At 35.8% G+C, this 24,915-nt stretch overlaps 1 long non-coding RNA gene across 1 annotated transcript in view; it reads left to right on the forward strand.

Annotated features, from left to right (window-relative positions):
- Window positions 1–2,761: 2,761 nt before the first annotated feature.
- The window catches only part of LOC100598482, a 53,699-nt gene continuing 31,545 nt past the window's right edge, over window positions 2,762–24,915 (forward strand). The window contains exons 1-3 of the long non-coding RNA XR_001115770.1: window positions 2,762–2,823; window positions 3,007–3,538; window positions 3,623–3,746. This is a non-coding gene — a long non-coding RNA (uncharacterized LOC100598482). The remainder of the gene's footprint in view (window positions 2,824–3,006; window positions 3,539–3,622; window positions 3,747–24,915) is intronic.

Raw genomic sequence — 24,915 nt, forward strand, 5'->3', positions numbered from 1 at the left:
GAAGATGGAAAAACCTCCTGAGTATGAAGGACCGGGTACCCAAGTATCCTAAGAAAGCATCCCTCCCTTTTTATACTTCAGAAGCCAAATATGTTATTTACTCTAAAATGTGTTCCTACATCTTGCTCCATAGCTCATTTAATGACATCACCATTCATTCAATGTCCAAACTGCACTCATTGGATACACGAGGCTCTAGGGTAGTTTGAAGATTCCCTTAAGACCGAAACAAACAAGTAAACCCCTCTGACTATGTTTGGTTGTTTAGTCTATGGTGGATCTGTAGAATGCATTTTTTTTTAAACTGAAGTTTGGATGTTTTATTTATTTTAGAAATGTGAGAGATTTCTGTCTGTGAATGTGCAGTGTTGTATGGTAGAAGAAAACATAGGCCCTGAAGGAAGATAGATCTATAAGTGACTTTACTTCTTTTATAGATGTTGCAGGAACTTTGGAAAAAAAATAGGTTTTTTGAATAAAAGTTGCTTAAAATTTCAGATCTCTCTTCCCATGTATAAATGGAAATATTTATATATATATTTAAATGTTTGTCATTAAGATACTTTATTAATTCATTAATTTATTTATTTATTGAAGCAGGGTCTCATTCTGTTGCCCAGGCCAGAGTGCAGTGATATCGGCTCAATGAAACCTCTGCCTCCCAGGTTTGAGCGATCGATTCTCCTGCCTTGGCCTCCCTAGTAGCTGGGACTATAGGGGCACGCTACCACGCCCAGCTAATTTTTGTTGTTTTTAGTAGAGATGGGGTTTCACCACGTTGGCCAGGCTGATCTCAAACTCCTGACCTCAGGTGATCTGCCCACCTCGGCATCCCAAAGTGCTGAGATTACAGGCATGAGCCACCACACCCAGCCATGAAGATACTTATTAACAATATATAAAATGATAGTATCTGTCATTTAGAGGTGCTCAATTATTTATATAAACATGTGAATAGAAAAGAATATAAATCTCCATTCTTGATGACATAAATGATAATATAAAATGTTATATATCCCGGAAGATTCAGAAAAAAGTAAGACTAGATTTGAAATAAAATCATCCAATAAAGAAATATAAATGGGATGTAAAATCATGTCAACTACTCACCCTGTGAATGAGCAGGCTTATGAGAAGCTAAGGAAGAATTCTTATGGTTCTTAAATAACTAATTATCTGCAGGAATCAAGGTGCTCAGTACTTCCTCTTGTCTCCTTTAGTCTATGCAGATACACTTGGTAAACAGTCCCATTTCCCCTTCATGTCCTCCTTTCTTCCCTTCATTGTAATAATGACCTGTAAGTACAAGAAGAATTACTATCAGGTAAAAGCCTTTTTAATAGATCCTGCAATGAAAATTATAATTACTTTAAAGCAGTAAAATTGTAATTCTAGTAGGTAATACTCAGACATGTTCTTCTCAAACATTCTTTTAACTCTTCTGTGATATTTTCTGAAGCTCTGAAAGAATTTCCCCTTTTAAAGAACTGACGTATAAAATATATGCACTCTCCCACTAGAGATAAGAGCCACTTTAGTCCCGTATTTTATTATTGTAGGGATAGATAAGTGGATAGATGATGTCAAGCATTCAGATAATCAGACCTACAAAGGGCTAGACATAGAAAGACATAATTTCCCTGACCTCTCCAACATGCAGTCTATTCTCACTCTACAGGATGAAATGCAAAGACTCAACTCTAAGAATGAAGGTACACAATGTGTTTCAGTGGAGTGGATGCATAGCTATGGCCTCACAGTTGGCACTTACTCTATGCCCTGGTGATACTGAATTTGGATATGATACACAACAATATTCAGCTTCTGGAGGGCTGGGGAAGGGTCCATTGCAAAATTATGTGGAGTTGACCCTTGGGTAAAAATCAGAATTTACATTTTGGTTTTAAATTTTATAAGGTACAGTACTGTTCTAATTGCTCTACATAAATAATTTCATTTAATCTACTCAACAGCTTAGTGTTCTGTGTATTATTACTTGTCTCACTTTATAGTTGTGGAATCTGAGGTTTACAAAGTCTAGGTGACTAATCTGATGGCAATGCTTAGCACTGCTTAGCAGCCCAATAGTGGTACCAGCTCAGCACCATGGTTGTATTTATACTTTGTCTCTGTAGACCTTGCTTTATTCCGGACTTGAGAAGGAGTTCTCCAAGCATTTGGAAGTAACTCCTTTCCCACTGAAGTTGTTTAAAGAACACTTACCTTTTGAGTAAGTCAGAAGCTTTTTTTGAAAATACATGGAATATTATTTTTTTTATTTTATAATGCCTACTTGAGCTGCATACCCAAGGCTACCTGTTAATAATCAGTCACTTTTCACAGATTATTTTTACTACAATCTATGACAAAGATGATCACACTGAGCTATTTAGCCTCTTAAAACTCTGGTTTGTACTTGATTATCTAAAACACTATTTATTTCACTTCAGCCCAGTAAATACTTATTGAGTGCCTGTTATGTGCCAGGCACAGATGGCAAGATATAACCTGTGATTTAATGGGGTAACATATATCATGCATTGCTTTAGGAGTGCGTACACTGGGCAAAGGGAGGAAAGAGGCACTTGGCTCACCCTAGAGCAAGAGGAGAAGCTCTCCAGATTTGCTGATCTAGAAAGATAAGTCTGAAAGTAGGAGGGTGGGGAGAGCCAGATGAACAAGGGAGGTGAAAACGTGATCTAGGGAGGCATCCAAGTGAGCAAAGGCATGAGTGAGCCTGGTACACTTCTGGGCAGGCAGAAGGAAGGCAGTTAGGCTGCAGTGAATTCTACAAAGAAGACTATGGGAAAGGAGCCTGGAAAGGTAGGGAGGTACAGATATGGACAAGCTATGCCAAGGAGATGGGCTTTGTCATGGAGAGTGACTAGGTGCTTTTACATAGGAAAGTCACCTGATAATATTAAAACCTGTGAAATATCACTCTGGTGGAAGTGTGAATGAATTTGAAAGGGGTGTAACACTGTTCTACTTTGGTTTACTCTTCAGTACCCTTGGCTGTGTATATTTGAGTAAAGAGAGCACTATAAAATCAAAAACCAATGAAATGGTTTCCAGAACACAGAGCTATTAAGCTTAAGAAAAGGACAGAAGGAACTGAAGAGAGAGGAACTGTGTTTTGGAGCATCACACTTCCACCTCAGAAGAAATAAGGAAGGAAGGAGGAGGGTGTTCCCATGGCTCTTCAACCAGGCCAGCTCTTCAGCCTACATCCCCATCTCATCAAGTAAAAGGGATTTTTCAATTGGACCAACCAGATGGTTTAACAGTGCACTCCCACACCATTCAACTACGCAAGGGAGATTCACTTAACATATGCAGTCGTATAACACCTACTAACATTTTCAAACATTAAACCTTTAAAAAAGAGTTCTAAAGAAATAGAAGCATGAAGTATCATCTCTCAAGTATATAGACACTACTTCATGGTGTGGTAATATATGCATATAGAAGCTAGTAAACACCTCCAGGATGTGCAAAAGGAATTAGAACTGCCACAAGGTGCAAGCAAAACCTTGAAGTAAGCCTGTTCTTTACTCAGTACTTTTTTCCTCTTCGACATCGTAGGTGTGTTATCACCATCATCCGTATTTGTCTATTGCAGTCTCCATTGATGGTGAAGTATTTTCACTATTTGGCATGTCTCATCTAGTACCTAGAACAGTGTGTTGCATGCAGTAGCAGGTTTATAAACATTTGCGAGTAAAAAATCCAACCTGATACTCAAGGTAAACTCGTGAACCAAACACCCAGAGTAATGTGAATGTTTTTCTATACTCTAGAGCTTATGGCTAGAAACTGCACTGAATGAACTGCATCCTAAACTGGGGTCAGGAAGGTGGGAAAATGAGTCCAGTCATGAAAGGAAGAAGCTGTGCAAGCTATGAAAAAACCTGGTGTGGGAAAATTTTATGTGATGTCTGTATATTTTTTTCTTATTTTTTAACAGCAGGTAGCTTTCTTCTCATATATAATTAATTTCCAAACCTCCATTTTTTGATGTATGCCATAAAACTGGCATTTTAATTATGTATTTTCAATTTATTTTCTGTTCTATTAATGAAGATTGCAATGAAGAGGAAGGGGAAATCAATTTGTTTTAAAAAAGGAAAAATATAAAATTCAGACCTAAACCTGTTTTTCTTCTTCTGATCTATTTACCTAGCTTCATCTTCATATTACCTGTAGCCCTATGATGCAGGACAGCGCTGAATCAGTTCTCAAAGTCATCCAATTCAGGAAGCTTTCTAGATACTCACACTTCCCCTCAAACATACCCCTTCTGCACACACACACACACACACACACACACAGATCTTCCTTCTCTAAATGCCCCATGATACTGGATTTATCCTTTTATCACTCTTGTTTATGATACGCTGCTATTATTGAGTATATCCTATGTATCAAGCTCTCTGTTATGTATTTTAAGGATTTAAAATGATTTAGTTGTTTGTACATAATTTGTGTAACATCCTTTCCTATCAGAGTATAAAGACAAAATTTGCATCTGATTTTTAAAATATGATATACATACATGTTTCAGAGAGCATGCATCTAATTAAATATTTGATGAGTGCAGAAGAACGAGTGAGAGTATGAATGTCTGTAAAAGATTATTTGGCTATTACATTAAACCAAATAGTCTCTTGGTAAACTTTAAGTTACATTTACGCGGAAAGAATTACAAATTCTCCACTGGCACACATGTTGCAGCATTTACTATCTTCCTTCATCTGATCACATATCAAAAGGAGATTTTTGAGCCATCATTCAGGTAGTTGTTCATGAAGCCCAGACCAAAATATTGTCATAAATGTAGTTAAAATTATCTTTTTGTTAACTGCTATATTAAGAAAAAGTTGATACAAAATAAATTTTACATGTTTAAAATGTACCACTTAATAGGTTTTGGCATATGTTTACCCCTTAAAACTGATACTGACGGCCCCATCCCAAAGCAACCACTAATCTACTTCTTGGCCTTATCTATTAGCTTACATTTCCTAGAAGTTTGTGTAAATGTAATGATTTGTGTAAATGTAAAGGTACAGTGTACCTTTTGTTGTTGTTGTGGTTTGACTTATTTCATTCAGAATGTGTGTATTTTTTTTTTTTGAGATTCATTCACATAGTTGAGTGTATCAACACTTCATTCATTTTTTCCTGCTTGGTAGTTTTTCATTGTATGGGTATGCTACAGTTTTTATATTCAATCATCTGTTAATGAACATTTGAGTTGTTTCCAAATTTGCGCTGTTACAAATAAAACTGGTATGAACTTGTATGTATAAATATTTGCATGGATATATGTTTTCATTTCCTGTGGGGAAACACCTAGCATGGGAATCAGTAAATCCTACAGAGGTATGTATTTAAAATGTTAATCAACCGTCATACTATTTTCTAAAGTAACTCCATGGCTTTATCTTGTCACCAGTAGTGTGAAAATTCCAGTTCTCTCAGGATTCTTGACTAAATTTAGTGTGGACAGTGTCTTGAAATTGAGCTATTCAAATAGGTGTATAGTGCTATCAGATTGTGCACTTCATTTGGACTTTTTCTAATTACTAAGTACATTGAACATCTTTTAATGTGCTTATTGCTATCCACATGTCTTCTTTGATGAAGTGTCTATTCAAATCAGTTACTCATCTTTTAATTGGGTGGTTGGTTATTTTTAAGTTTTGAGAATATTTTAAAAATATTTTGAATGCAAGTTATTTATTAGACATTACACATATAACTTGATAATCAGTTTTTCCCAATCTGTGGTTTGTCTTTTCATTCATGGTACCTTTTGAAGGGCAGTTTAATTTTGATGAATTAGATGAATTACAACATATCAATTTATTCTATTATTGATCTGAGCCTAATCTGTGTCACAAAGAATTTGTTTCCTTTTTCTAGAATTTTTGTAATTTTAGAATTAACTCTAAAATCTTATTTGAGTTAATATTTTATTTTATTTTTATTTATTTATTTAATTTATTTATTTATTTATTTATTTATTTATTTTTGAGACGGAGTCTTGCTCTGTCTCCCAGGCTGGAGTGCAGTGGCGCAATCTCGGCTCACTGCAGGCTCCGCCTCCCGGGTTCACGCTATTCTCCTGCCTCAGCCTCTCCGAGTAGCTGGGACTACAGGCGCCCACCACCACGCCTGGCTAATTTTTTGTATTTTTAGTAGAGGCGGGGTTTCACCGTGGTCTCAATCTCCTGACCTCCTGATCCGCCCACCTCGGCCTCCCAAAGTGCTGGGATTACAAGCATGAGCCACCGTGCCCGGTGAGTTAATATTTTATATAAGGCATGGTATGAATTAGAGATACATTATTTACATATGGATATCCAATTAGTCTAGGACCATTTATTTCAAGGCTATCCTTTTTCCATTTAATCTTCTGTAAAACTTTGTCAAAAATTAGTTGTCCATATGTGTATAGATCTACTTCTGGAATATCTGTTCATTCTCTTGGTCTCATATTTGTCATTATATAATGAGTCTTGAAATCTAAAATGTTAGGTCTACAACTTTGTCTTTTTTATTCAACATATTCTGACTATTTTAGATGCCTTGCATTTCTGTATTTATTTTAGAAACAGTTAGCTAATTTCTAAAAAAGACAGCCTAGAGTTTTAATGAGTACGTATAGTAGTATTTCTTCCTTTCCAATCTTGGCGAATTTTTTTCTTTTTCCGTCCTGATTTCATTGACTGAAAATTCCAGAAAAATGTTCAATAAAAGTGGTGAGAGTTGAATCTGTTTTGTTTTGTTCCTCACCTTAGTGAAAAAAGTTTCAGTCTTTCACTATTAAGTCTGATGTTAGCTGTAAGCATTTCTGATGCCATTTTTCAGATTGAGATGTTTCTGTCTTAACTCTTCTAAGAATACTTATCAGGAAATTCAGTTTACAAATGTGTGTAATTTCAGATGAATTTTCATATATAAAACCAAACCTTAATTCTTAGAATAAACATCTCTTACTTTTTATATGTTATTATTTTGTATATTGTTGGATTTGATTTGTTATAATTTTGTTAGAACTTTTGCATTTTTGCTTATGATGAATATTAGTCTATGCTTTCTTTTCTATGAATGTAATTGTCTGGTTATGATATCAGAGTAAATCCAGGCCACAAAATGTGTTGGGAAGTGGTTCTCCTTTTAAGTTTTCTGGGAGAACTTGGGTAGAGTTGCTATTTTTCTGTAAATATTTGATATAAATCATCAGCGAAACCATCTGGGTCTGGAATTTTGGTGGAGGCAGGTTTTTAACTACAATGTAGAGTATTTCAAGTAATCCAACTCTTCTTGAGTGACTACTGCTGTATTTTCTCAATAAGTGTGTTCATTTTTCAAAGTTGTGATATTTCCTGTCATACAGTTGTTTACAACATTCTTCTTTATTGCCTAATATCTATGGATCTTTAGTAACGCCACTCCCATCTTTGGAAATTTGATGCTTTTTTTTTTTTTTTTTTCAGATCATTCTGGCTAGAGATTTATAAATTTCCTTGATTGACTCAAAGATCCATCTTTACTTTTTTGAATTTCTCTGGTTTGTATTTTTATTTTATTGATTACTATCTGATTTTTACTATTTTATTTATTCTATATATTTTGTGACTAATTTAGTGATTCTTTTCTGGTTTCTTAAGTTGGAAGGTGAAGTCAATAATTTGGAGCCCTTTCTTTTTCTAATATAGATGTTTAGTACTATACATTCAGCTAAGCACTACTTTAGTAGTATCCTACCTATCCTGACATGATGAATTTTTATTTTCATTCTGTTCAAATATTTTAATATTTCCATTTTGGTTTGTTATTTGACACATGGATTGTTTTTAAGTATGTTATTTAATACCCAAATAATTCGGGAATGTCCATGTATCTTTCTGTTATTTATTTCTTATTTAATTTTACTTCCACCAGAGAACATACCTTATATGATATGAATCATGTGAAATAAATTAAGACTTGTTTTATTATCCATAATATGGTCTATTTTGGTAATGTTACATGTGAACTTGAGAATAATGTCAATTCTTATATTGTTACAAAGAGTATTCTAGGTGTCAAGTAGATTAATTTGATTGATATAGCTGTTCAAGTCTTCTATATTCTTACTTTCTATTTCTTTTATCAGTTAATAAGGCTGAATGTTAAAATATCAGCACATATTTGAAGAATTGTCTAGTTCTTTTTCTCAGTTCTATCAACTTTTACTTAATATATTTCTATTTCTTTATTGTGGTAGAAAACACACAAAATTTACCATCTTAACCATTTTCCAAGTGTACAGTTAAGTAGCAAGTATATTCTCATTTTGGTGAGACACTTCTCCATACATATTCATTTTGCAAATTTCAGTTTATACCTATTAAGCAGCTCTTCTTTCTACTCTCCCTGCAGCCTCTGGTAACCACCATTCCACGTTCTGTTTCTATGACTTGGACTGTTTTAATATTATCTACATTGGATCATACAATATTTGTCATCTTGTGACTAGCATATTTCACTTTACATAATGTCCCCATGCTTTCTCAATGTTGTAGCAAAGGATTTTTGTCCTTACTAAGGCTGAATGATATTCTGCTGTACATATCCATCACAGACATTGTGGTTATTACACCTTTTGGCTATTTCAAGTAGTGCTGCTAAGAACATAGATGTAAAAATATCTCTTCGGGTCCCTTTTCTCAGTTATTTTGGGTAAGTACCCAAAGATGGGATTTCTGGATCATATGCTAGTTCTCTTTTTAATTATTTAAGGAAACTCCATGCTGATTTTCATAATGATTTTATCATTACAAAATTCCACCAGGAGTGCAAGAGAATTCCAATTTCTCCCCATCCTCACCAAGATTCATTTTCTGTGATTTTTTTGTGGTTGGTTTGTTGTTTTGTTGTTGATGTTGTTTTCCATGGTAGCAATCCTAATGGGCATGTGGTGATATCTTGTTGATATCTTGTTGATTTACTTTTCTCAGTGATTAGTGATATTGAGTAGTTTTTATATGTTTGCTAGCTATTAATATATCATCTTTGTAGAAATGTCTATTCAAGTTCTTTGGCAGTTTGTAATTAGTATTTTTATTATTTTCTGTCGCTGCATTGTATTTCTTTATATAGTCCAGATGTTAACTTTTCATTAAATATATGACTTGCAAATATTTTCCCCCATTCCATAGATTGTATTTTCACTCTTTTTATTGGGTCCTTTAATTGCAAAAGCTTTCAGTTTGGTGTCATCCCATTTATTTATTTTTAATTTTTTTCTTATGTACTTGAGTGTCATAGACATGAAATTATTGCCAAGTCCAATGTCATGAAGCTTTTCCCTTATATTTTCATCTAGAAATTTTATAGTTTTAGGTCTTATACTTAGGCATTTAATCCACTTTGAGCTCATTTTGGCATATGGTGAAAGATAAAGGTCCAACTTCACTCTTTTGCATGTGAATATCTAGTTTTTCAACATCATTTGTTGAAGAGATGACCCTTTCCACACTCAGTAGTCTTGACAATCTTATCAAATATAATTTAATCTTATAAGTGGAGGTAAATTCCTAGGCTGTCTAATCTTTTCCATTTTTTTTTTTTTTTTTTTTTTTGTCTTTGTGCCAGTAACACACTACTTTAATTACTGTAGCTAAGTAACAGGCATTGAAATTAGGAGGTGTGATTCTTTTGAATTCCTTCATTTTCAAAATTGTTTGGCTATTCAGGGTCCCTGAGATTCCACATGAATTTCTGGATGGGTTTTTCTATTTCTGCAAGGAAAAAAAAGCCACTGAGATTTCTATAGGGATTGCATTGAGTTCATAAATTTCTCTGGGTGATGTGGACATCTTACTAATATTATTAAGTCTTCGAATTCATGAACATAGAATGTCTTTCCATTTATTTGTACCTTTGTCATTATATTTCAGAACTGCTTTGTAGTTTTCACTGTATAGTCTTTCACCTCCATGGGTAGATTTATTTCTATGTTTTTTATTCTTTTTGATGCTGTCATAAATGTAACTCTTCTGTTAATTTCTCTTTTAGAATGTTCACTGTTATTGTAAAGAACACAACTAATTTTTGTTTGTTAATTTTTGTATCCTGCAGCTATGTTGAATTCACTCATTAGTTCTAACAGGTTTGTATGTGTGTGCAAAACTTTTATGAGTTTCTATATATAAGATCATGATATCTGTGAACAAAGATACTGTTCTTTTTTCCTTTCTAATTTAGGTTCCCTTTATTTCTTTATCTTGCTTAATTGCTCTGGCTAGGACTTCTAATATTATGTTGAATGGAAGTGGCAAGAGCAGTATCCATATCTTATTTCTGGTCACAAAGAAAAATATTTCAGTATTTTCCACTGAGAATGATGTTTAACTGTGGTCTTTTCCTAAATGGTTTCTGGAGTATTATTAATTTCTTTCCTTGAACTGTGTTTTCCTGGTTTTTTTTTTGTTAATTTTTTTAAAATTTAAATTTGTAGGTTCCAAGTAGGTGTATATATTTATGGGATACATTTCCTGTTTTTACGTATGCTGTGTAATTCTTTGCTGGGATTTGGACATTTAAAAAAAAAACTCTCTTTAGTCTTTGCACACTGGCTTCATTCAGGGAAAGACCTGCTCCCTAAGCCTGGATGGAGGTCTAGGACTTCTCAAATCTTTTCTGATCTTTTGCACCCCCATTCCCCAATGTCTGACAGCAGAACAGAAGCTCCAACCTACTGCTTGCCTATTTTCAAGAATTTCTAAATTCTGCCACCCATCCCATCAATGCTCCAATTCAAGCTAGATAGAAATGAAGTCCTCAACCCGTTCTAGACATGCCAGAATGTTGGATATATGAAACATTCATTTGTTTAGTCCCTGACAGAGAAAAGCCAGTGTGAGAGGATGTCTCCGAGTTGTAACATGCTATGCTGTGGGAGGGAAGGGACATAAACAGATGTGTCAAACATCACATTATTTTCTACTTTTTTTTACTGGAATCTTCTCTGGGTTTTACAATGGCCTGGATTTTGTAGCTTGTCAACTGGTCTCTAGAGTTCTCACAGAGGTATTCTAGTCCACATATTGCTGCTAACTGTGTCATTTTGGGGGGAAAAGGACCTGTAGCTTCTTAGTCTGTCATCATGCTGATGTCATTCGCTACTTAAAGTATTTTGGGCCGGGCGCTGTGGCTCACGCTTGTAATCCCACCACATTGGGAGGCCGAGGCGGGCGGATCACGAGGTCAGATCGAGACCACGGTGAAACCCCGTCTCTACTAAAATTACAAAATTTAGCCAGGCGTGGTGGCGGGCGCCTGTAGTCCCAGCTACTCGGAGAGGCTGAGGCAGGAGAATGGCGTGAACCCGGGAGGCGGAGTTTGCAGTGAGCCGAGATTGCACCACTGCACTCCAGCCTGGGCGACAGAGCGAGACTCCATCTCAAAAAAATAAAAATAAAAATAAAAAAATAAAGTATTTTGAAGCTCTGTTAGGTGCATAAGAATTTTAAATGTTATGTCCTTTTGATGAATTCAGTGTTTTTATCATTATGAAACAAACTTTTAACAATAGTTGATCATATTCTTTCCTCTGAAATCTGCTGTTTTTAAATTAATATGCCAATCCAGATTTATTTTGATTAACGTTAACGTAAATTTGGTATATTTTCCACATCTTTATTTTTATTACTCATATATATACACACATACAAATATAAATCCAGCTCCTTCCATGTTGCTGCAAGTGATGGAATTTTATTCTTTTTTTATATCTAGAGGTTATTATGTTGAATCAAATAAACCAGGCACAGATAGACAAATATTACATGCTCTCACTCATATGTGGGAGCTAAAAAAAGTGGATCTGATGGAGGTAGAGACTAGAATGGTGGTTATCAGAAGCTATTAATAGAAAGGGAAGTGAAGAAAAGAAATAAAAAGAAGTTGCTTTGTACAAAATTACAGTTAGATAAAAATAATAAATGTTAGTATTTGATAGTACAGTAGAAAAATTATAGTTAAAAATAATTTATTGTGTATTTCAAAATAGCTAGAAGAGAAAAATTGTAATGTTCTCAACATAGAACACATATAAATATTTGAAGTGATAGATATCAATTTTCCTGATTTGATCATTACACATTGTATACATATATCAGAATATACCAGGTACCCCCAAGTGTGTACAAGTATGATATATCAATTAAAAATGTTAAAGGGTATATCTTGTAAACAAGGTGTATTTGGCTTTGCTTTTCATGTGTGTTCCTTTTTTCACCTTTGCCTCCTTTTTTGCTGTCTTTTTGATTGGTTGAAAAACATTAGCAATATTAGTTGTAAAACTAATCTAAAAAAAAGCAAAAAAAGAGGAAAAGGTGAAAAAAGACATTTTCATAATCATATTTTTTCACATTTTTTGGTTTAATAAATATAACACTGTTATGTGATTTCAGTTGGTTGCTTTAGAGTTTATAATATACATCTTTAACTTATAACAGCCTAATTTCAAGTGATATTATGTTAACTATAATATTAAAACTTATAATAGTGGAATTCCTTTCCTCTCCTCCAAAACTTTGTGCTGATCTCATTGTGTTTATCATTTCTAGTGTTCTCAATATGTTTGTGTAAATCCAGGTTTCCAATGATTTCATTTTTCTTCTACCTGAAAGAATTCTTCTAATACTTCTGGCAGTGTGGGTCTGCTGGTGATAAATTCTATCAGGTTCAGGGTTTTGTGTCTCTGAAGAAGTCTTTATTTCACTTCCATTTTTGAAAGAAACATATTGCAGGATATGGAATTCTCATCTGACAGGTGTTTTTCTTTCAGTACACTAAAGAGGTCTCTTTTCACTTGCATTGATTCTAATGATAAATCTACTGTCTATCATTCTTATTTTTCACTCCTTTTTTATGTAGTATGTCTCTCTTCTCCGGTTTCATTTAAGATTTTCTCTTCATTATATTTTTAGCAAACTGATTATAGTGTATCTTTTTTTATGTTTGAGGTTCTTGACTTCTTGAGTCTGCAGGTTTATAGCTTTTGTCAAGTTTGGAAAATGTTTGACCATTATTTCTTTCAAGTTATTTTCCTGCGCCCCCATTTTTCACCTTCTTTAGGAGCTCCAGTGGTACACAAATAAGCCCACTTGAAGATTACTTACAATTCATTGATTTTTTTCACTTTTTAAATATTTTTCTCTTAGTTTTATTTTGAAATGTTTCTATTGCTTTGTCTTCAAGTTCACTTCTTTTTTTTTTTTCTGAATTGGCTCATTTTCTATTAATCCCATCCTGTAAATTTCTCATCAGAATCAGTGTTGTTTTTATTTCTAGAAGTTGATTTAGATCTTTTTTACACCTTCCATATCTCTATCTAATTTGATAAAACACAGAATGTTGTCATAGTGAGTGTTTAAGCTCTCAACCACAAATTCTAGCACCTTTGTTAGTTTGGGTTTAAGGTGACAGATTTTATTATTCATTTATTATTATTTATCTGCTTTTCTGTATGCCTGATAAGGTTTATTTTTACATGTCACAAATTGTAAAATTTCCCTAAAGCGAGTGTTGGTCATTTTGTATATTTTGTATTCTTATAAATGTTTTTTACTTTTATTCTTGAATTCATATGCTAGTTGCTAACACATTAAGTACTTTAGGCCTGTGTATCTGGAGCATTGTTTAATCCAGGATTTTTTTTTTTTTTTTTTTTTTATGGAGTCTCGCTCTTGTTGCCCAAGCTGGAGTGGAATGGCGTGATCTCAGCTCACTGCAACCTCCACCTCCCAGGTTCAAACAATTCTCCTGCCTCAGCCTCCCAAGTAGCTGGGATTACAGGTGCCTGCCAGCACACCCGGCTAGTTTTTGTATTTTTAGTGGAGGCAGGGTTTCACTGTGTTGGCCAAGCTGGTCTTGAACTCCAGACCTCAGGTAATCCTCCTGCCTTGACCTCCCAAAGTGCTGGGATTACAGGTGTGAGCCACCATGCCCGACCCCAGGAGACTTTTCCAAGTTACCTATGCAGTATACATTGAATTGTGAGGTTTCCCCGTCTAGCTGTTGACAACAAGCATTATTCTTTTCTCTTTGTGACTGCAGAACACCTTACTCTAATTATTTTTAGATTTTTTTTATCATTTTGATAGTTTTCTCATGCAAATGCTGATTAGTATACAACTGAATATCAAGGAGAGCTCTGGAAAATAACAACAGTTCTGTCTCTGGAGTTCTCCTTTCTGTAGAACATTGTCCTGAAATTTCTAGCTACATTGTTCATCTTCTCCTCATCTCAATGGTTTCACGGAAAACTACCTGTGCTCCTCCTGCACATGATACAACCTAGAAAGTCTTATTGTTTAAACCAGGGAAATTGTAGCACTCATGTTTATTTGTGACCTCTCAAGGACCACTGTTTGTTTCTTGATGTAAAGTCTTCTAAAGTGTATTTCAAAGCATTGCTTTATATATTTTATCAATTTTCTTACGTTTTTCAAGTTATGGAGAAAGTTTCCGCTTTTTAATTTATCTTGTACTGACATGCTTTGCAAATCTATTTACTTTTTTTTTTTTTTTTTGAGATGGTGTCTCACTGTCACTCAGGCTGAAGTACAGTGGCATGATCATAACTCACTGTAACCTAGGACTCCTGGGCTCAAGCAATCCTCCTATCTCGGTTTCCTGAGTAGCTATGAGGCCTGGCTAATTTCTTATAATTACTTTTTGTAGAGATAGGGTCTCACTAGGTTGCCTAGGCTGGTCTCAAACTCCTAGCCTCCAGGAATTTTCCTGCCTTGCCCTCCCAAATTGTTGAGATTGCAGACATGAGCTACTATGCTCAGCTCCCTAAAGCTTTCTTATATGCCTGTTGTTGTTGTTTCCTTCCTAATTAAATGGTCTATTATATAGATAATACTGTGTCTGCAGCTATGATTTTTTTCGATTGTTTAATTATTTAATCTCTTGATTAGGTAATGAATCTGCATCCCATTTTGGATGAGAATATTTGCAACTTTGAAGGTTATTTTAAGGACAGCAGCAGAAGAATTATGGCAGGTATCTGAAATTCATTTCTGTGCTTTGCTAAGGACCCATGGGATGCCATTTGCAGATGAGCAAACTAAAGAATAGCTTTATCTTCCAGCTCTTCATGGAAAAAAAAAAATGGCAACAATAAAATCAGCAACTCCTGCCAAATAAATGGACATAAAAAAGAAATAATAGACTGCTGGCAATGGTGGGGAAAAAGTTATAAAAAATTGTCTCTGCACCATCTTCCTTTTGTCCTCTAAAATATTCATATTAGCAAAAGTATATAACAGCCGATGAAGAAATAATGATAATTTGTCTTTTTAAGTATATCAAAAATATTTCAAGATCTAGAAATTTGAAATTGTTGACAAATTTTATTCACAAATTTGAAATCAACCTCAGGAATGCTCATTCTGATTGATATACTTAGGTCATAAATTTTTAAGACCACAGTTTTCCAGGGATTTTTTGGAAAATCACCCAATAAAACAATGTCTTTTTGCAGGGGACTAGCTTCAGTATTTTGGCTTCTTTTTGCTTCTTTGTAACAAATTGGGAGACAAAGGTGTGAAAGTTTTTTTTAAAAAAAGTTAATAATTTTTGAAGGTCAAAATTTTGTTCTTTGCTTATATTAGAATTAAACACTGTGAGATTCTCTCTGAGACCTTGTATATTTTCTCTTTTAAAGATAATTTTACTGCATGTAATTTTTCTGGGAACGACTCTCAGAGTTGTTGTCTGAAAGTATCTTGATGTTTGGATATTGGTTTGTTTGGATGAACAACAAAAGGAATCATGTAAGAGAAGTTATTATTAAAAATAGAAAGCTATTATTAACATTTCGATGAAACCAAGTAGTCTCAAAATTTTCACAGATGACTGTAATAGTTAGTGGGATGACTTCACTATTTTGCATTAGGAAATGTTATGTACTCTTTAATTTATTGAATATAACTATTGCCTTAATTCTAATAAACAGTTATAAATAAGTGAATGAAAAAGGAACAATTCTATGTACAACAGTTGTAGTTATTATGCTCCATGTAAAAATTCTAGTTATGATTGCTTATTCTATATAACAATTCTGGTTATTATTTCTTATGGTCTAACGTGAAAGTCAACAGCATAAACACAAGACAAAAAGCCCATGTTTACAAACCAAATACATTAAAAAGATTGTTGTTACATATCAGCAGAGGAAAAATGCCCAATGGCAGATGAGGAGAAATGCTAATGAGATTCCATGAGCTAAAACCACCATGACAAATGTAAATGAATAGTACTAAGTGATCCACGTGTTTATTTCACCTATTTTATTTGTGAGAGAATAAGTAGAAAAGTAACATCCAATTGTTGTCTTCCACGAGAAGAAAGAGGCTTAACGCTTATTCCGTATTCAACAGAATGTTATCGTTCAAAGCCATTATGGAAACTGCCCTTTTTCACAGTTCTCAGGCCACTATTATACTTTTCAGCAACATTTAAAGCAATTGGCAGGCACTTGCTTGTACAAAGTTCAAACTCCACTAGTGCAATAAGCAAAAGCTCTGCATATGTATTTCATTTGCTTTACAAGTGGCATCAAGGAACAAACACGTGGCTTATCTAGGTTGGACGGTTGGGGGGAATGACAATATGATCTTGGTTCGAGGTTGCATTTACTTAGGTTTACTACTGAACTACAACTAAAAGAATCAAAGGGTATATGCCAGATGAGACATTGCATCTTAGTTCACTTCCTGCTGGAAGAGAGCCTGAGGCTCCCAGTCAATGCACCCTGCAGGGAGGGAAGAATGTATTAAATTAGGATCAGAGCTGCACACCTACTTGGCTTCTGTATGTCAGCTCTAAGTTTCCATCTGCGCCACATACACAAAGTCTTGACTTTCCAGTTATATACTTCATTTGTCTGTAAAGAAATACTGAATAAATACTCACTTTTTTCTACAAGCCTAGACCAGAACAGGTGTTCTGTTTCTGATTACAAGTTGTAATTCTGCGAAGAATTTCAAATATATGAAGAGGAAGTCACCTAGCATTCCACATAATATCTTCGTTAAAACTCATCACAGTTTAGCTCCTATGATAGTCTTCCTGCAACATCTTGCATTGAAACATAGTATTGTTAAAGAAACAGAATGCTTAACTTACTATGACTTAATACAGCTCAGCATTCTGTTTTCATCTTATTTGCTTCAATTTGTTCTTTTTCCTACTTAAACAACTAAAATTTAATGATTATACTCTTTTTGAGGGTTAAGTAGCTAAACTTACATTCTGGACTTCAAGGTTCATCGTATTGTACAGTAGACTTAAAATTATGTAATTAAATAACTGTTTTGATTTTCTTGGTTTTTAGCACTTAAATCTTTTATGTGTATGTGTGGTAGGATGCGCATACATGTGTGAACATTTGTGTGTGTGTGTGTGTGTGTTGAGCTGGAAAGTAGTAAATATCTCTTTCTGCTAAAAGTGTGCTATAAACACATTATTCCAATTACATTTGGTTCTAGTTACTTGGTCTCTAGCTAAGTATGGTTCCCTATTTAAGAAAGATACAAATCAAGTTAATTGTGATCGCTCTTATGCTCCATAAACAATATGAGTGTTTGGAAGCATTGGAGGCACAGCCTTAACAGGCTACCACTAAAGATTAGCCAAAATAAACATTGTGCATGCAAGAAGTCCCATCAGGAGGACAAAGGAAGGAGGAAAGACCGCAGAACTCTTGTTTCACACACTGCCTCTCACCGGATTGTTGTTGAGCAAGATACTTTCATGTTGGCCAGATACCAATTGGGCAGAGAAACAGAATTGTAATATAATATATTTTATCAAAAAAAAAACATGTAGAATATTTTTCATGTTTTTGCATGCAACATAACTTCCTAACTGCAGGATTTTTTTTCTGAAAAGAATTTCACATTAATTAACAAGGCAGCAGTCTCTATGGGGTCATAGTTGGCAAAACCAAATCATAACCAAATCACAACCCTCAGCCACTCCTAATTCCTGCTCCCAACTCCAGACCATGGGACTGTGGGTGACGACATGACAGAGGAGTCATTAATCACAAGCTGGCATGACAAGATTCAAAACAAATGCTTGGATAATCACATTTCATTTCTCAGGAACTTGGACTGGGGGCTGTAGAGGAAATGGAGCACTCGGCAATGGAAGGAAGCTGGATGTCCACTTCCATGGTGGGGCTGCTTCTATTTCACAGGCTTCTACTAAACCTAGAGAGAAGGTGCATGATTCCTTACTTCTCTTTCCCGCTTTCTGACACTGTCCCCTCTATGAAAACCCTCCTGTGAATATCACACACATCTTCCTCCTGCTCCTTGTTGCTGTCATTTACCAGCTATCAGATCCCATGCTGTGTTGCTATTATCCTTAGTAATTTGAATTCTTACATACGTGATCCTATCAATAGTCAGGCCTCTCAGTTCCTGGGAATCCTCTCCTTTCATAAGCTTGTCCTCACTCAACTTAGCCACGGCTCCCATGGTCATTTCTTAGTTGTGGTCATGACCAAGGATCAAGTATCCTTGTCTCCAGACACCATCTTCCTAGTTCACTCCCTCTAGAACCCTTTGACTTTACAGGAACCCACAGCCCTTTAATCCTACCATACCTTTACTCTCTCTTTTGCCAATTCACTTTTCCCTTCATGCAGAATAATTTCCATGGCCCCTAAGCACAGGTACTACCTGGTGTACACCCTAAATGTTTATCCTCTCCTCGCTTCATCATGGTTGCTTAGAAAAAACCACATTACTGGCTAAGTATAACCAACTTTCTGTCTCTTCCATACCTACATTTGTACAACCTTTTATGAAACTAATCATGGCTGGAGAAATACACACATCCATGCTGGCAGGTCCCACTTTAAGTTCATGATAACTAACCTCAAAAGGGCTCTTAATACTGCCTGGCAACTATACGCATACCATATTCCCTGTTCACTCTCCTCTTTTACATTTCTCTTTCACACCTTTCCTCTCCTCAAACTTCCAACACCTCCTCCTCCATTCTCACACCAAACTGGTTTCTTGATTTTTGATTCAGATGGAAAATAGAAGCAGTCAGAAAATTCCTACAGGCTCCCTCAACGGACTGAATGTGGGTCTGTGCATTCTGCCTTCTCTTCTTTTGCTGTGGGTGGCCAGGCCATGCTCCTCGCTGGGGCCCAGCCCGCAAAGTGCATTAGACTCTGTCTTATTCAACCACTTATGAACATCATTCAATTAAGTTTCCCATTTTCCTCTGCATTAACACATTTTTCTTCACTAATAAGTCATTCCCTTCAGTGTATAAACATGCTCTTGTTTCTTTCATCTTAAAAAAAAATGTTAACCCATATCGTTCTCCAGCTCATGTCCTCCCCCATTCTCAAACAGAAGAATGCCCCAGAAATAGTTATTTGCACTTGTTTATTTTTCCTGCAACTCTTCTCTTAGATTTATTCTAATAAAATTCACCTCTACTCTGTGATCAAATCTATTACTATGAAAGCACTCAACAACCTCTACATTTCTAAAGCCTAAAATCAAAATCCACATCCATGTCTCACCTTTCTGTGCTGTAGAAGTATTGTATATAGATGCGAGTTTTTGTGGAAAATGAATGGTCTGGAGGTAGCAATGGGGAAGAAGAAGAATAGAATACTTACCCCATTTCTTTCTCCTTCCAATACATTTTTCACTTGCTTCTCAAGACACCAGCTTTCCCTGATTGTCCTCACACTTTCTGGCTGATCCTTCTCAGTTTCTTTCCCTCTTTTTGTCTTTATCCTTATAACATGGGGCCACCAAAGGCTCAGTTCTTGAGCCTCTTCTTGTTTCTGCCTGCACTCACTCTTACGCTAATTCCATTCGGTCTTGTAGCTTTTAATGACTTTCATATTTACATTCTGAAATTTATGTTTCCATCCCCACCTGTTCTCTTGAATTTCAGACTCATATGTTATGTATCAACATTCCATTTACTCAAAGATTTATTCTCAAGGCTAGCTAGTTCTTCAGTCAGATCCTCAGATTTTGAGATTTGACCTCTTCTTTCACCTCTGTAGTTTGGCATTTGTGTGTGTGTCTTGCACATCACAACAGTAACAGGTTTGATTAGATCTGTCTAATGACCTCAGGTTTCTGCTAAAGCATAACTGGTCTATTCTGCCTTGGACAAGTGATCTCTGGTATGTGTTTGGAATGATAGAAAAAGGCATTGAGGGTGAGTGTGGTATTCCTGTGATACAAGCACATTTTTTTTTCTCTTTTTACCTCTGTTGTTTTAAAACAGATTTCTGATGGTTCTATCATTTTTTAATTCACTGGTGACAACACACCCTGTTATCAACTATTTTACTACTGCTATCACCCAGTTAAAATAGATACTGACAATAGCTTCTTCCCTATCAAGAGTCACAGGTGTTGTGCATAGGGCCATTCAGAGTGGACAGTCCAGGAAAGGGGAGAGACCAGCTGAGAAGGCTCCACACTGGCCTCTACAACTCACCCTAGATGCCTCTTCCGCGATGCTTCAAGGCCTTCAGCATTTCTCACTCCCTGTCCTTCCCTTGTTCGTAGTGCCCCCACCTTTGCCAGTGGCCCCTTCCCACACTAATCTCTCCCATGGCTATATTCACAGCTGCCTTGACCCTTCTCTCTCTAGTAGATGAGCTTGGCCAAACACCACCCTGGCTAGACCAGAGCAGGTAAATAAGGCTACAAGAAGATACCCAATCATTCTGACAAATTACCTTTGAGATTTCTGGTTGGAAAAACAGAAGTGCACCTTTGGCTCTGTCCAGCAATCTTACCTTTAATTTGGTCTTTCACTCACTAACAAACAATAAATTTCTCAACTTTGTCTGTCTTCTCCAGTCTCATCTTTTCTTCTCTCACTCTCAGCTGATGGCTTAGCTTCTTATTTCACTGAGAAAGTGGAAAAATTCAGGAGAAATCCAGCCTTCCATCAGGGCTGCCAAGCTCCTGTGTCTGAACCTGTCTTCCTATCCAATACTGTATGAGAAATGGCTTTCATCTTCATGTGCCTGTTCAAGGCCTTTGCATTTGACATTTTCACTTACTCTATTAATTTATCAAGTATTATTTCTCTTTGGTATCATTTTTATATCCTCATAAATATGTTGTAATACCTTTCATCATAAGAATTACATCATCAACAAAACCTTCCCTGATTATAAACCCTCTCCTACAATTTCACAACACATTTCAAAAGAGCTGTCTATACCTGCTGTATCCACTTCAGTCTGCTCCTTCATGGTGGTAACACCTGTATTTGCCTCTATTGAAACATACCTGCCCCAGAACAACACACAGCTCATTCTATCACTACTCTATCCAGCTCTCTGCTCAAATGCTATTTTTTTAAGAGGAAAGTCTTTAGTTGGCTTTTTAATTAGAGGGTTACCCTCTCTCAGGGAACTCTCTATCTACCTATCTTGTTTTATTTTTCTTCTGATGACTTACTACTTCCTAAAATCACACACACACACACACACACACACAAACACACACACACAAAATCACATTACATGCTGGCTATTACCTATCTCCCCAGTAGAACAAAAACATCCTGAGGGCCAGCGACCTTATCATATCCAAGCTTAGCTTCCTAGATGTGCCTGTCAGAATTGTCCCTCAATGAATATGTTAAGTGAATGAATGAATCAGAAATCATATTTACTTATTTGATATACTGGGAATATACCAACGATGTCATTTAAAATAAAATTAGGATGTTGGCAGCCAAAATTTGGAAAAATTTATACCACTTGGTCAATCTCATTTCCACTCTCTTTACACTAATATCCTTTGGTCTTAGGCACCAGGAGTTCCAGCTTTTTGGCTTTAATTCTATATAAAATTTAGCCCTATATAATCAAGTTTATTACAAGAAAAAGCTGAACTGAAAATTCTATCTAAAACTTAGCCATATATAATCAAGTTCATTATAGGAAAAAGAAAGCTGAACTGAAAAGCTGAGTGTTTCCAGGACATTGCTAGTGCAGCACCAATAATCTATATTTGGAAGAACTCTGGAAAGTGAAGAATGAATTGTTCAGTAATCTGGGAGGACATTAACCATTTTCCATGAGTCATGACTCAAGGTTGTCTTCTACGCCCTGCACTGAAGAAGCAGTGGAGTCAAGAGAGACCCAGAGACTGGTGTTTAAAGATGGGTTTGTCTTTCACGATGGGAATTCTGGCAAGCCGTCATTTCAGACACTGTTTCTGTAAAATGGGATGGTAGATCTTGTGGTGAATAGAAGCCAGGGGGCCCTCACACTCTTAACCTTCACGTCCTTTCCTCTTGAATGCAAGCAAGACCACCGACTTCCTTCCTTCTTCACGGATGTCGCTCCAGTTATTAGGCTTTGCGTTGTACTGTGTATGGCTCCATCTTGGTAGAAGGAAGAGAGAGGCTCTTCTTGCTGGTCTGATGATGTGAGCAGCCATGCTGGGAACATCCCCACCCCAAGGCCAGTATCTTGTCAACAAACAGCAACAGCTGAGGCTCTGAATCATGCAGCTGCAAGCTGATCCTGCCCCAAACCTGAATGAGATTGAAAGTGGATTCTTGCATAGCTGAGAACACAGCCCAGCTGACATCTTATTAGCCCCCATAAGGAATCCGTGGACTCCTGGCTCACAGAAACCATATCATGATGTGGAAAGAAATAATAACAAGACCATGTTCCATTTCTTGTTAAGATTTGATAGTTGTGTTTCATTATATTAAGAGAGGTTAATAAACAAAAAGTATTTTTTCTTCCCTGATTCCCAGCACTCATAGTATCCTTTGGTCCTATCGAAGACTTTGTTTTAAACACTTCTTATATTGAAAATGAACTATTTTCTTATACATAAATGGCATGACCATCTTTCCTGCTATATAGGGACTGAGACATTATCTGCTTTTTCTTCAACTAGCTTGTACTTGTGCCCACTGGTTTCTCCGTGGATGTCTGTAAATTGGAGGAAGGCAAGTCTTGAACCCTCTTAAATGCACGTGGGGTGAACTCAGCCTCATTTCTAATTCTCTTCCCAATCCTCTATAAATCCTATGGAGGAATTTTGTTAATCATCAGTTCTATTTTTGGTCTATGAAAGTGTGCTCAGCACATGTACTGGTGAACAGGATGGAAATGATTCACTTGCAATAAAGACCACCCTGTAGATAACACACATAGGAAGGACTGGAAGCTATGGCTGTGCTCATGTCCCAGAGACTCTCAGTCTGTGGTTGTTCCTCGGGAAGCTCTAAACACACAGTTACGGAATTATGCAAAGCCTCTTACTTGATAAGGTCTTCTGGAAATACTACACGGTCAAGAGCAGTGTACACACAGCTTTAAGCTTAAAGTCTGTTCTATCCCGCCACCACCAACAGGTATCATCTTTGATGACTGTGAATTGCATATATTTGTATGTTGTTCCAGAAAATCTAATTTAACCCTAAAAATGGAAATATACCAAGAGTTTATTTTATTCTCCTTAAGCAAAGTGTCCAAATAAATAAGTGGAGAAGGCATTGTCTGTGATGGCCCTCAGTCAATAAAACGTCGTGAGAGCCTTCTCAAAGCATCTTAGTTTCTGCTCTGTTTTGTTTTGTTTTTCTCCCTCCACCCTCCTCCATCAAGCGGGAGAGTGGAACATTTATGCTCATCCCTTCCTTAACCTTTGTGATACAGGAATATTTTGAATGAATAGGTAGGAAATTTATTTCGCTTTATTAGCAAAAGTTATACACAAGGAATGATTTGTAAAATTGAATAAAGGAATCAATTAGTGTCCTTCACTTTTTGGAAGGCTAACAACATACCATCTCAGAAATGGAGGGAAATGACTCTCCCACATGCTTTGAAGGAAGTTGAACCCTTCGTGGGAAGACTTAGGTTGATGAACCATTAGTGATATCTACTTTCATGGATATTGGACTTATTGGCACATTTTCCAGTTTATTAAAAGAATCCATTTAACCTTTCTGACAAAAGCAGGACTAAATCATCTGTGCTTTACGCAAGAGTACCCAATGATTGCCTCCACATGAAGACTTCTGAACCCTGGTGTTGCCATGGTAATGACTGAGTCTCAGAATTGGTTCACTTCAAATCATCCAAATGTTCCTGTTTTAAAATGTCACCACTAGTAAACCCACTTTGCTTTTAAAATGTGTCTAGCGGAAATTCAGGGAAATAGCAAACCCTTTATTTGCCTCTGATATAGCAGTCCTAAAAGTACATATATATTTATGGATCTAATAAGTATATGTGTGTGTGTATATATGTATACATATAATGATTTCCCAAGTTCATTTACTTTGAAGGCAAAATGGGACAATATACATTTGTAGTACAGTGAAGTTATACAATATTTTTACATTTATTACTTCCTGTGTCTGCTCTTTTCTGCATTTTTACGGTGCTTAATTACAAACACAAAAGAAGACTAAGGTAAATAATTTTAAATTCCATATCTAGTGCTTATAAACCTCTTTAATAACACTGAACTCCCAGAAGAATGAGGATCATTTCATCTTCCTAAGGATATAATAGCTATATTCCCCAGAGTTGCTGAGAATAACTTTATAAAACATCATAATGTAGAAAATATTTTAACGTATTGAAAATATGGCACAGGAAGAACTTCAGCCATATGTGCAATTCATGCAAATAAATCATGTCATTTCTGGCTGTTTAAAAGCCTGTTTAAAAGCTTTTTTTTCTTACTTATTGCATCTTTGGAAATAAAAAGAAAAAATAAACTCATTGACCAAAATGTGCTAATATGCAATCAATTTAAAAGATGAAATGTTTTTGCATCACTATATACCTAAAGT

This window comes from Nomascus leucogenys, chromosome 5 (assembly GCF_006542625.1).
Source record: "Nomascus leucogenys isolate Asia chromosome 5, Asia_NLE_v1, whole genome shotgun sequence".
Lineage (NCBI taxonomy): Eukaryota > Metazoa > Chordata > Mammalia > Primates > Hylobatidae > Nomascus > Nomascus leucogenys.